Source organism: Dendrobates tinctorius, unplaced genomic scaffold, assembly GCF_039654945.1.
Source record: "Dendrobates tinctorius isolate UK_male_01 unplaced genomic scaffold, ASM3965494v1 ptg000098l, whole genome shotgun sequence".
NCBI lineage: Eukaryota > Metazoa > Chordata > Amphibia > Anura > Dendrobatidae > Dendrobates > Dendrobates tinctorius.
The window spans coordinates 12,553,676-12,563,739 of NW_027361766.1; the positions used below are offsets into that span (position 1 = coordinate 12,553,676).

Genomic DNA, 10,064 nt, shown 5'->3' on the forward strand with positions numbered 1-10,064 from the left:
AGTTTTGGGATTATGGTTAGGGTTGGGATTAGGATCAGGGTTGGGATTAGGGTTAGGGTTGGGATTAGGGTTAGGGTTGGGGATGTGTTGGGTTTAGGGTTGGAGTTTTAATTGAGGGGTTTCCAGTATTTAGGCATATCAAGTGGTCTCCAAACGCGACATGGTGGCACCATTGAGTCCACGCAATTTTGCCTTTGAAAATCAAGCTGTGCTCTCTCCCTTCTGAGCTCTGCCGTGCTCACAAATAGTGGTTTCGCCCACATATGGGGTATCTGTGTACTCCGTGCAAATTGCACAAAAACTTTGGGGGTCTAATTTCTCAAATAAATAATGGTAAATTAAAAGATTTTTTGTTATTTTAACAGCTCTGCGTTCTTAAAAACTTATGTGAAGCACTTGGGAGATGAAAGTGCTCACCACACATATAGATAAGCTCCTTGGTGTGTCTAGTTTCCAAAATAGGGTCACTTGTGGGTTTTTACTGTTTACGCACATCAGGGTTTGCCAAACGCAAACCTAACACCCACAGAATATTCCATATAAATATGCATTCCAAAATATCACAACTTCCCTTCCGAGCCCCGACGTGTGGCCATTAGGGTTAGGGTTCTGTTTAGGCCTGGAGTTTGGGTAGAGGTTTTATATAAATAGATAGATTTTTTGAGAAGGTTTTTAGATTATTTGTGTGCTTGATATAATATGTAATGACATAATTGTATACATTGTAGGTCCATGAACATCCCACAATATGGGACCCAGCAGAGGACAGCTTTAAAGACCGATATTTTAAAGAAGTCTGCTGGAACAAAATCTTTGTGGAACTTACCTGGAATGGCATTCATTCCCAAGTTCAAAGCAGTTGCAAATTGGTAATTATAATGTTATTTTACACTTTATATTACATGTGGTAAAAAATGGATAGTGAATTAATTAATGTTGTGTTTTTGATTTTTTAGAGAAAGATGTGAAGCAGAGGTGGCGTTCAGTGAGGGATCGCTTTCAAAAATATGTATCCAGCTTGCAGAAAAGTGGATCTTCACCACCAAAGAGGCACACTTTCCCTTTCTTTCATGAGCTTCAGTTCATTGTAACCAGCCGGACATTGCGGAGGTAACTATTTCCCCCAAAAAAAGGAAATTGGTAATGATTTCTATCCTTTCGGTTTCAATGTGGCTTAGCACAATCCGCAGTGTCAAGATGTTACAGCAAAGTGGGTATGGATTTTTGGAAATCACGCATCCACTCTGCGTACAAAGATTGAAGTGCTAGACTTGCGTTACCGGAATATGTGGCTCGTCATTTGACACCACAGCATGTCTATTTATCTTGTGTTGGCTCTCTGTCTCCACAAGATAACTAGAACACTGTATTGATGGCATGCCAAGATTCAGCATGTGTTCAATGAAAACATGCATTATCAGCATGGAAACAAAAAGTGGGCAGCAATTTGGGCGCAGCGGGGTTTTTGCTGCGTTCAAACCGTTGCTCATACGCAGTGTGGAAACATACCCTAATAAGATTTTTTATTTTTTTCCACAGTACTCAAGGGAACATTTGTCCAGCAGAGGAAGAGTGCGAAGATGGAGCAGGTTCCTCTGGAGCTGTTGACCGCTTCTGCTGGTGCACTTCTTCATCAGCTGCTGGCCCATCTGTCTCCGCAGAAGCGGTTGTTACAGAAAGAACTGCCTATCCGGTGACAGGTGAGCCAAGCAAGAAAAAATCCCCCCCAAAAAATGAGGATAAAAGCGTCAAAGCCGCCACAGAGACTCTGGAGTTAATCAAAAAATCAACTTCAGAGTATCTGTTTGAGTTTTTCGCTTTAACTATAGCTAGTAAGGCTCGCTCCCTGACGACTGATAGGCAGTCTATTTTTATGTGCCTGGCATAGATGAGTCTCACAGCTTTGGAGGACCCTGCTCCAATCGCTCCATACAACAATATCATGGATCTTTTTGGACTCTTCCGGCCCACACAAGTCCCACAGCAGCCATCAAAATCAGGAACCTCAAAAAGGATTGGACCCTCACCGACAGCCACCTTCAATTCTGACCCCTCATCATACTCATACGGATACTGCCCAGAGTATCAATACTTATAAGATCTTTTGTAGATACCCAGTTTGTTGTAGGGAAAATGCACCTTTATCAGATGTTCTGGCGTCTTACAATAACACTATGATGTAAGATGTAAATATAGTAAGGACGGGGATGAATGGCATTTAACCTGTCACCAGGTTTTTCCTTTATAATCCAAATGCATTAACTTTATGTATTCTTGCTCAGTTCTCCAGCAACCTGTTCATAAGTGACCAGTTCCCCACATATCTAAGAATATACTTTATAACAATAAATTGGCTGGTATTTATTTTTATGCCATTGTTGCTTTCTCCACCTGGTGGATTTTTTGGATGTGTGGCACATTGTGCAGGATATCTGTTTATGTGACCATTATCCTACAAACATTGTTGATTTATTCATAAATATCTACTTTTTGGACCATAATTTATTTTGACATGTTTAAAAAATGACAATGCTTGTCATGCTTTGTTTCTTGTTAATAAAATATTTTTATATGTTCAACTTTATTGTCATGGGTATATGAGTGCAGTACTATGTTATGGAGGATATGTGTGATGGTATATGTGCAAGTGATTATGTGATGGAGGCTATGTATGATGGGAATCTGGGCCCGGGAATACGGGATGGAGGAGAGGTGTGATAGAGTATGGGCACTGCACTGTGTGAAGGTGAAAAATTAAACACAGTAAATCAAAAACATAACACACCTGAAATTAAAAATGAAAATTTTTTATTACAGAAAAATACATACTGAATTTAAATTAAAAAAAAAAAAGCTTGAGGGGTCCTTCTTTTGTGTCGCTCCATCTTCTTCCATCCTTCACTGCTGTTCAGGCTGCCCAACACCAGCACAGAAGTGTTGCCAGTGCACGGCACCTTCAGGACTCATAAAATAGTCAGTAAAAGTTTCTCTGACATGTACACCAGAGTTGTATGGCCTTCCCAGACCCACGTTCCACACTGGATTAAATTGTGCCTGCTGGTATTCCACATCTACGTCAGTGCTGTACTCGCGAGCGTAGTTGTGGAGAACACAGCATGCCTTAATCACAGTGTCAATGGTGTCTGGATCCAACTGGATGGCAGTGAGAAAGATTCTCCACTGACTAGTCATGATCCCGAAGGTGCATTCCACATATCTGCGTACACGACTCAGCCGATAATTAAAAATCCTCCGCCTGGCATTCAGTCCCCTTCGTGGGTATGGGCGCAGCAAGGTTGTCATTAAGGGAAACGCCTCATCCGATACCATCACAAAGGGCACTGGATGTGTGGAACCCGGCAAAGGTCTTGGGGCTGGGAGCGTTCCGCAATCTTGAAGAATTTGCTGACCAATCTGTGATGTTTGCAACACCCGAGAGTCCCCAGTACTACCATAGGCACCAACATCAATGGCAACAAATTTGTAATGTACATCAGCCACCACCATCAGGACCACTGCAAAATACTTCTTATATTAAAGAAGCGTGATCCTGATCGTGGTGGCTTATGCACTCTTACATTTTTTCCATCAACTGCACTATGCAGTTTGGGAAATTGGCCACAGACTGAAAGCCTGCTGCAACCTGCAGCCAAGTCTCCTCAGTTGGGGAAGGCATCACCACGGGCTGCAACTTCTGCCAGATCACGGTACATGTGCACTTCACAGTTTGAGAGATGATGGATTTACCAACTCTAAATTGGAGGTGTAGGGATGTGTAGCTCTCTCCTGTGGCAAAAAAAAAAAAATTAGAAACGTCACACAAAAATGTTATGGAACCTGTCTGCAGTTATAGCCGCAAGATGCGGTCAACGCCTGGTCTTATCTGAAGCATTCTATTATTCTGTCGCTCACACCCCGGTCCAACAACACAGCTTCAAATTGCAAAAATTGGACACAAGTGCGTGAGGCGATCATGTCAGATGGGAGTTGCATGTCCGTGTCCGGCCACTAAAATCTTTTCTTAACGCCGGCCTTCTGTTTGAGGCAACGCTCTACTGCTCAGCCGTACTTTTCTACCCTGTAGAGGGAAGAACAAATTCCTGCAGTGAGCAAGCGCCAGAAAAGGTCTGAGTGGCCCAGCGCATGCACACCTCCGGAGTTTGGTGTATCCTCATCAGGACACAAAAGTACGCCTGCGCAGTAGAGCGATGAAGCAAGTCGGAGAGTGGTATCGCATTATCCGAGGAGGTTAATTATAGAATGCTACAGATAATCCCTGAAAGGCAGTGGCCGCATCTTATACGTAGCTGCAACAAATGCAGACAGATTCTAGGTGTGTTTACACATCATGATATGTCCGGTACCGCAAAACACTGTACCAAAGATATCCATGTCAGTGCGTCTGTGTTTGCGGCACATGTGTGTCAACCGTGTGCCACCCATGTGCTGCATCATTCCCACACGGATGGCTGGCAGGGTAAAAAGTGCTACAGGAAGTGCAGTTACACAGTGGCAGGTGATGAAGACAAATCCCATTCTTCCCTGATGGCACTGAAATCATGCAGTGCAGGGGAGAATGAAGCCAGCATCTTCAGCACCTGCCGCCAGGGAACAGCGCTTCCTGTAGCGCTTCTTCACTAGTGTCAATGCGTGTCACACAGAGAACATCAATGTGTGTTCTCCGTGTGCGGGCCAATTTGTGCACCGTGCAACTGGTCAAAATCTGAAATGTCATCGTGTTTTACACGCGGACCACGAAAACACGTTGAAATATGCATAGACTGATTTATTTGAGTGGGTGTATGTGTGTCAGTGTCTCCGGTACATGTGAAAACTGTCATCACACATACCGGACACACTGACGTGTGAAAGAGGCCTAATGACATGCAAAACAAAAATAATTTACTTACCGCAAGGTGATGAGCAGCCTTTCTTCAGCAGTGATGGCCTTCCTCATAACCGTATCTGCCAAGGTAAGATGGGGTGATAATATTTCCAGCAGTCGGTCAAATGCCGGGATGGTTAGTCTGCAGAAGGACACAAATTTGTTTGGAAATCTGAAAATTATACCTGAAAAAAAATGATCAATTAATTATTTTTTTTCATACACATTTTAATTTGGATAATATATTTTGAAATTTGTCTACTTACCTCCTCAAATCAGTGTAGAGCACATAAAAATGGCCCTTTTCTGTGCACTCCGCTACCAGTGAGTGCACCCACATTTTCCGTGCTCATCTTCTTCTCTGCTGCTGCACATAAAATAAAAATATTGTTTAGTACACAACACAGTGATAAACCAAAGGCTGGGTTCACATTGCATTAAAGGTGTGCGTTTAAGGCATCCGTTACATAGCGGCATTAACACTATGTAACGGACGCGTTTACGCACCCATAGACTGCCATAGATGAGCGCATCGCTAGCGCATGTCATAATTGGCATGCGTTAGGCTAGGTTCACATTGCTTCACATTGCGTTATGGCAGTCCGTTCAACACATGCATTAAACTGACTGCGCTAACGCAACTTCTTTTTATGATTGCATTATGCGCTAGCGCAGCTGCTCCATCTGCGCTAGCAGTGACGGACCCTTGAACGCTGCAGACCGCGTCCGAGGATCCGTGACAGAATGACGGCACATCGCTAATGCATGCCGATTATGACGTGTGGTAGCGATGTGCTCGTCTATGGCAGTCTATGGGTGCGTTAACGGATGCGTTACATAGTGTTAATGCCGCTATGTAACGGATGCGTTACATAGTGTTAATGCCGCTATGTAACGAATGCGTTAAACACCTACGCAATGTGAACCCAACCTTAGCGATGTGCTGTCATTCTGTGAGGGACCCTCGGACGCGGTCTGCAGCGTCCGAGGGTCCGCCAATGCTAGCGCAGATGGAGCAGCTGCGCTAGAAGGATCACATAACGCGATCATAAAAAGAAGTTGCGGTAACACAGTCCATTCGCATGGGTTGAACGGGCTGCTCGAACGCAATGTGAACCTAGCCAAAGACGTCAGTATTTTTTTACATCTACTTTCACTTACCTGCTATGTGTGGCGATTAAAGATTTTCAGCAGGAACTCAAGAATCCTAATTCTATAGGGCTTGCGGAGCCATAGCTGCGCACTGTGCTCGTGTGCGCTGGTCACTCTGCTGGGTGCTCCGCTGCTCAGTGCGATGGGCGCTCTGATGCTCATTTTCCCATCCACTCATTGTGATTTTTTGGCAAGATGGAGAATGGAAGAAGAAGGGACTGGACAAGGAAATTACATCAATTTTTTTTCTCCAGTTCAGTTTGTAAAACTTTATATGTCTCCATTGCTTGAAAAAACGCTATGAAATCCGCAGACAAACCTGCACAGTGTGCACATACCCTTAGAGGAAATCTCATTTACATGTATAAAAAACTGGGGGACCGTGCTGAGGACTAGGGGGCACTCATTACGGGGGGAAAAAAGGTGATTCCGACAGCTAAACAGGAAAGGGTTCTTTACAGTTAGAGCAGTCTGAATGTGGAATGCCGACCACAAGAGGTATTAATGGCAGACGCTAACAGCTTTTAAAAAAGGGCTGGATGATTTCATTGATACACATAACATTGCAGGTTATAGTTACAGTAGATTAGTGACAAAATATACAATTGGTGGAGAAAGGTTGAACTTGATGGACCTAGGTCTTTTTTCAACATACGTAACTATGATTGGCCAGCAAACTCGCCTGACCTTAACCCCATAGAAAATTTATGGGGTATTGTCAAGAGGAAGATGAGAGACACCAGATCCAACAATCCAACAATGCAGATGAACTGAAGGCTGCTATCAAAGCAACCTGGGCTTCCATAACACCTCAGCAGTATCACAGGTGCCTCCATGCCACGCCGCAGTGATGTAGTAATTGATACAAAAGGAGCCCCGACAAGTATTGAGTGCATTTATTGAACATACATTTCAGAAGGCCAACATTTCGAATGTTAGAATCATTTTTCAAGCTGGTGTTATAAAGTATTCTAATTTACTGAGATAATGACTTTTGGGTTTTCATTGGCTGTAAGCCATAATCATCAACTTTAACAGAAATAAACACTTGAAGTAGATCACTCTGTTTGTATTGACTCTATATAATATATGAGTTTCCCTTTTTGTATTGAAGAACTGAAATAAATTAGCATTTTGATGATTTTCTAATTTTGTGAGAAGCACATGTAGACCTCAAGTAGAAGACAAAGCAATTTCACAATAGAAAATTTTTTTAGGCCATCCGGCCGCTAACTACAAAGCTATCTGAGCTATTAGGCAAAGGCCTGCTGCCCACACTTTTATCTATACCAGTCTCATTACTCCCATAGGCTAGCATTGCCTATTATTCCCTAGGCAGGAGCCCTGTGTGAACAACTCCACCTTATTTAAGGAGGCTCTTCTATCTATCTATCTAGCTAGCTATCTCATATCCATTTATTTATCCACTCATTTCCATGTCTATCTTTGTAATAGACACACGAGTAAAGTGAAAAAAGCAATAAAATGTCCTATGTTGTGTACCATATTTTAGCAGTTTCAAGGTAAGCGTTGTCTCTGTATGCTTTGAGCGCTGCTATATATATACTGCTTTCTTACTGTACAAATTAGCTATTCTATTGAATATTTTTGTAGCAGCATTTGATGAGTTCGCAGATAATCAATCAAGTTGCCAAATAATAAAGGAAGACTTAACATCCACAATCTATCAACAAAATAATTTAGTCACACACAGTCACACAGAAAACAGATTTCCATGCTATTAAAAAAATCCCGGGCAAAGTAGAGCATGCTGCCACTGCCGTGCTCTAAATTCTGCACCGATTCTTTTCTAAGCCTGTCTCCTACTAATGTGCCATGTGTGAACACGGCCTTAGCTAAAGTGATGAATGCCTTGCTTAAAGAACTATTCACTGTTGGTGATATTAATCTACACAGTACAGCTGATATACAGTTTATTTATAAATGGGTTTGGAGAATTTTTCAGATTATTTGCCCAAGATGGACCACATAATTTTTGTCCCCCGGAGGCACTTTTTCCAGCTCTCGCAGCAGATTGAGAACATATTTTAACTCCTTCATGATCTTGGTATTTTCCATTTTTGCGTTTTTGTTTTTTTTTTCTTCCCAGAGCCATACATTTTTTTATTTTTCCATCAATATGGCCATGTGAGGGCTTGTTTTTTGCAGGTCGAATTGTACTTTTGAAAGCCACCGTTGATTTTACCACATAGTGTAATAGAAAACGGGAAAAAAAATTCCAAGTGCTGTAAAATTGCAAAAAAAAAGTGCAACTCCGCAATTGTTTTTTGTTTTTGTTTTTTACCATGTTCACAAAATGCTAAAACTGATCTGCCATTATGATTCTCCAAGTCATTATGAGTTGGCATATAGCAAGCATGTATAGGTTCTTTTTTATTTAAATGGTGAAAAAAAAAAATCGAAAGTTTGTAAAAAGAAAAAAATGGCTTCATATTCAAAGACCCGTAGTGTCTCCATTTTTCAGTATCTGGGGCTGGCTGAGGGCTTATTTTTTGCTCCCTGAGCTGACGTGTTTATTAATAATATTTTAGGGTAGATACAATGTTTTGATCACCTGGTATTGAATTTTCTTACAATGTTGCAGCCACCAAAAAAACCTTAGTTTTAGCGTTTTGATTTTTTTCTCATTACGGAGTTCACCAATCGGGTTTATTTAGTTTATATTTGGATAGATCGGACATTTCTGAATGCAGCAATATGAAATATGTGTCATTGTTATTATTATTAAGGTTTTATTTCAAATGGAGCAAAAGAGGGTGATTTCAACTTTTATATATTTTCAATTTTTTAAATATTTTTTTTTTTTTTTTTTACTTTTTGCTGGCTTCAAGAGTCCCCTTAGGAGACTTGAAGCTGCGATCAAAACCACCTGTAAAACTACTCAGAAAACCCTCAAAAACATGGACACGTGCATTTCTATGTAAAACAAAAAGACTTGCTGTTCATATATTCATTAGTCTTTTGAACGTATTTTAATTTCTTCAGGTTTCCAAGAACGCCAAGTGGGTAAAAGCAATGAGCTGACCATTCCTCAGGTGTCTTCCACTCTGAAGATGCCCTATACTTTACAATAAAAATCACTGAGAAGCCTGAAAAATCTGTGTTTTTTGCTTCAAAAACTGCTTGCGGCTGCTACACTGATGAGTCGAGTTAATACAAAATCTATGTTCCAGATTCCTTGTCAATTTTCTGCATTGGGTTCAATGAAAAATTTAGAATCTAAAGGAGAATCCAGTTTTGCGGGTTTTGATGTCCAAATATATTTAAAAGATTTTACTTAAAATTTAATACTAAAAAACATGATGTTCACTTCCCCACAAATGCAAGTCCCATAGATAAGAGCAATTTCAGGCTGCAGATAGAAAATCCAGAAAAATGTCTGCTCCATTATCAGTTCAGAGACCCTCCAGAGACATTTGAGCGGAGTTTTCTAGACTTTTCTTCGCTACATCAGTAGTTATAGTAAAATGGCACAAACTGGTTAGATAATTAGGTGATAACAGTAATGTATATCCTAAAATTCATCATCATATCTCCACTTCGGCTACAATTTTGTGATTTAAAATAAAAGCTATAACTTGTTTCCAACAGAATATTATTAATGTTCGTCTCCACATATGAAATGTTGTCAGATTTGTAGTGTAAAATGTTTTATGTGTGACAAATATTGTAAGCACTTCATCATATCAAAATAAAGAGTCTCCAGAATGTTTGTTTCTAGCTGTTGTATTATTTATGGTTTCACATCTAAGTCCACATGGCCATAATGATCAATTTATCCATAGAAGCTGACATACGCAACGGCATTTGTCAGTCTGTCCCACGGCCAGGATTTACAATGGGGTCCTCTGGGTTGAGTTGATGTTGTAGCTGCTGGCCAGAGCAGTGAACCTGAGGCAAGAGTAGTTAACGTAGCTAGGACAGAACCGGGGACAGAGTCACAAGACAAAATCAATTTGACAAAATCCAACATATTTATAAGCATCAATCCACACTATCCAGTGAG

General features: G+C 41.1%; 1 long non-coding RNA gene across 1 annotated transcript; it reads left to right on the plus strand.

The window, feature by feature from the left end:
- LOC141099070 (uncharacterized) lies at positions 1-9,766 on the plus strand. Its single transcript, XR_012234410.1, has 2 exons — positions 1-869; positions 957-9,766. It is a non-coding gene; the product is annotated as an uncharacterized lncRNA (long non-coding RNA).
- Positions 9,767-10,064: the final 298 nt, after the last annotated feature.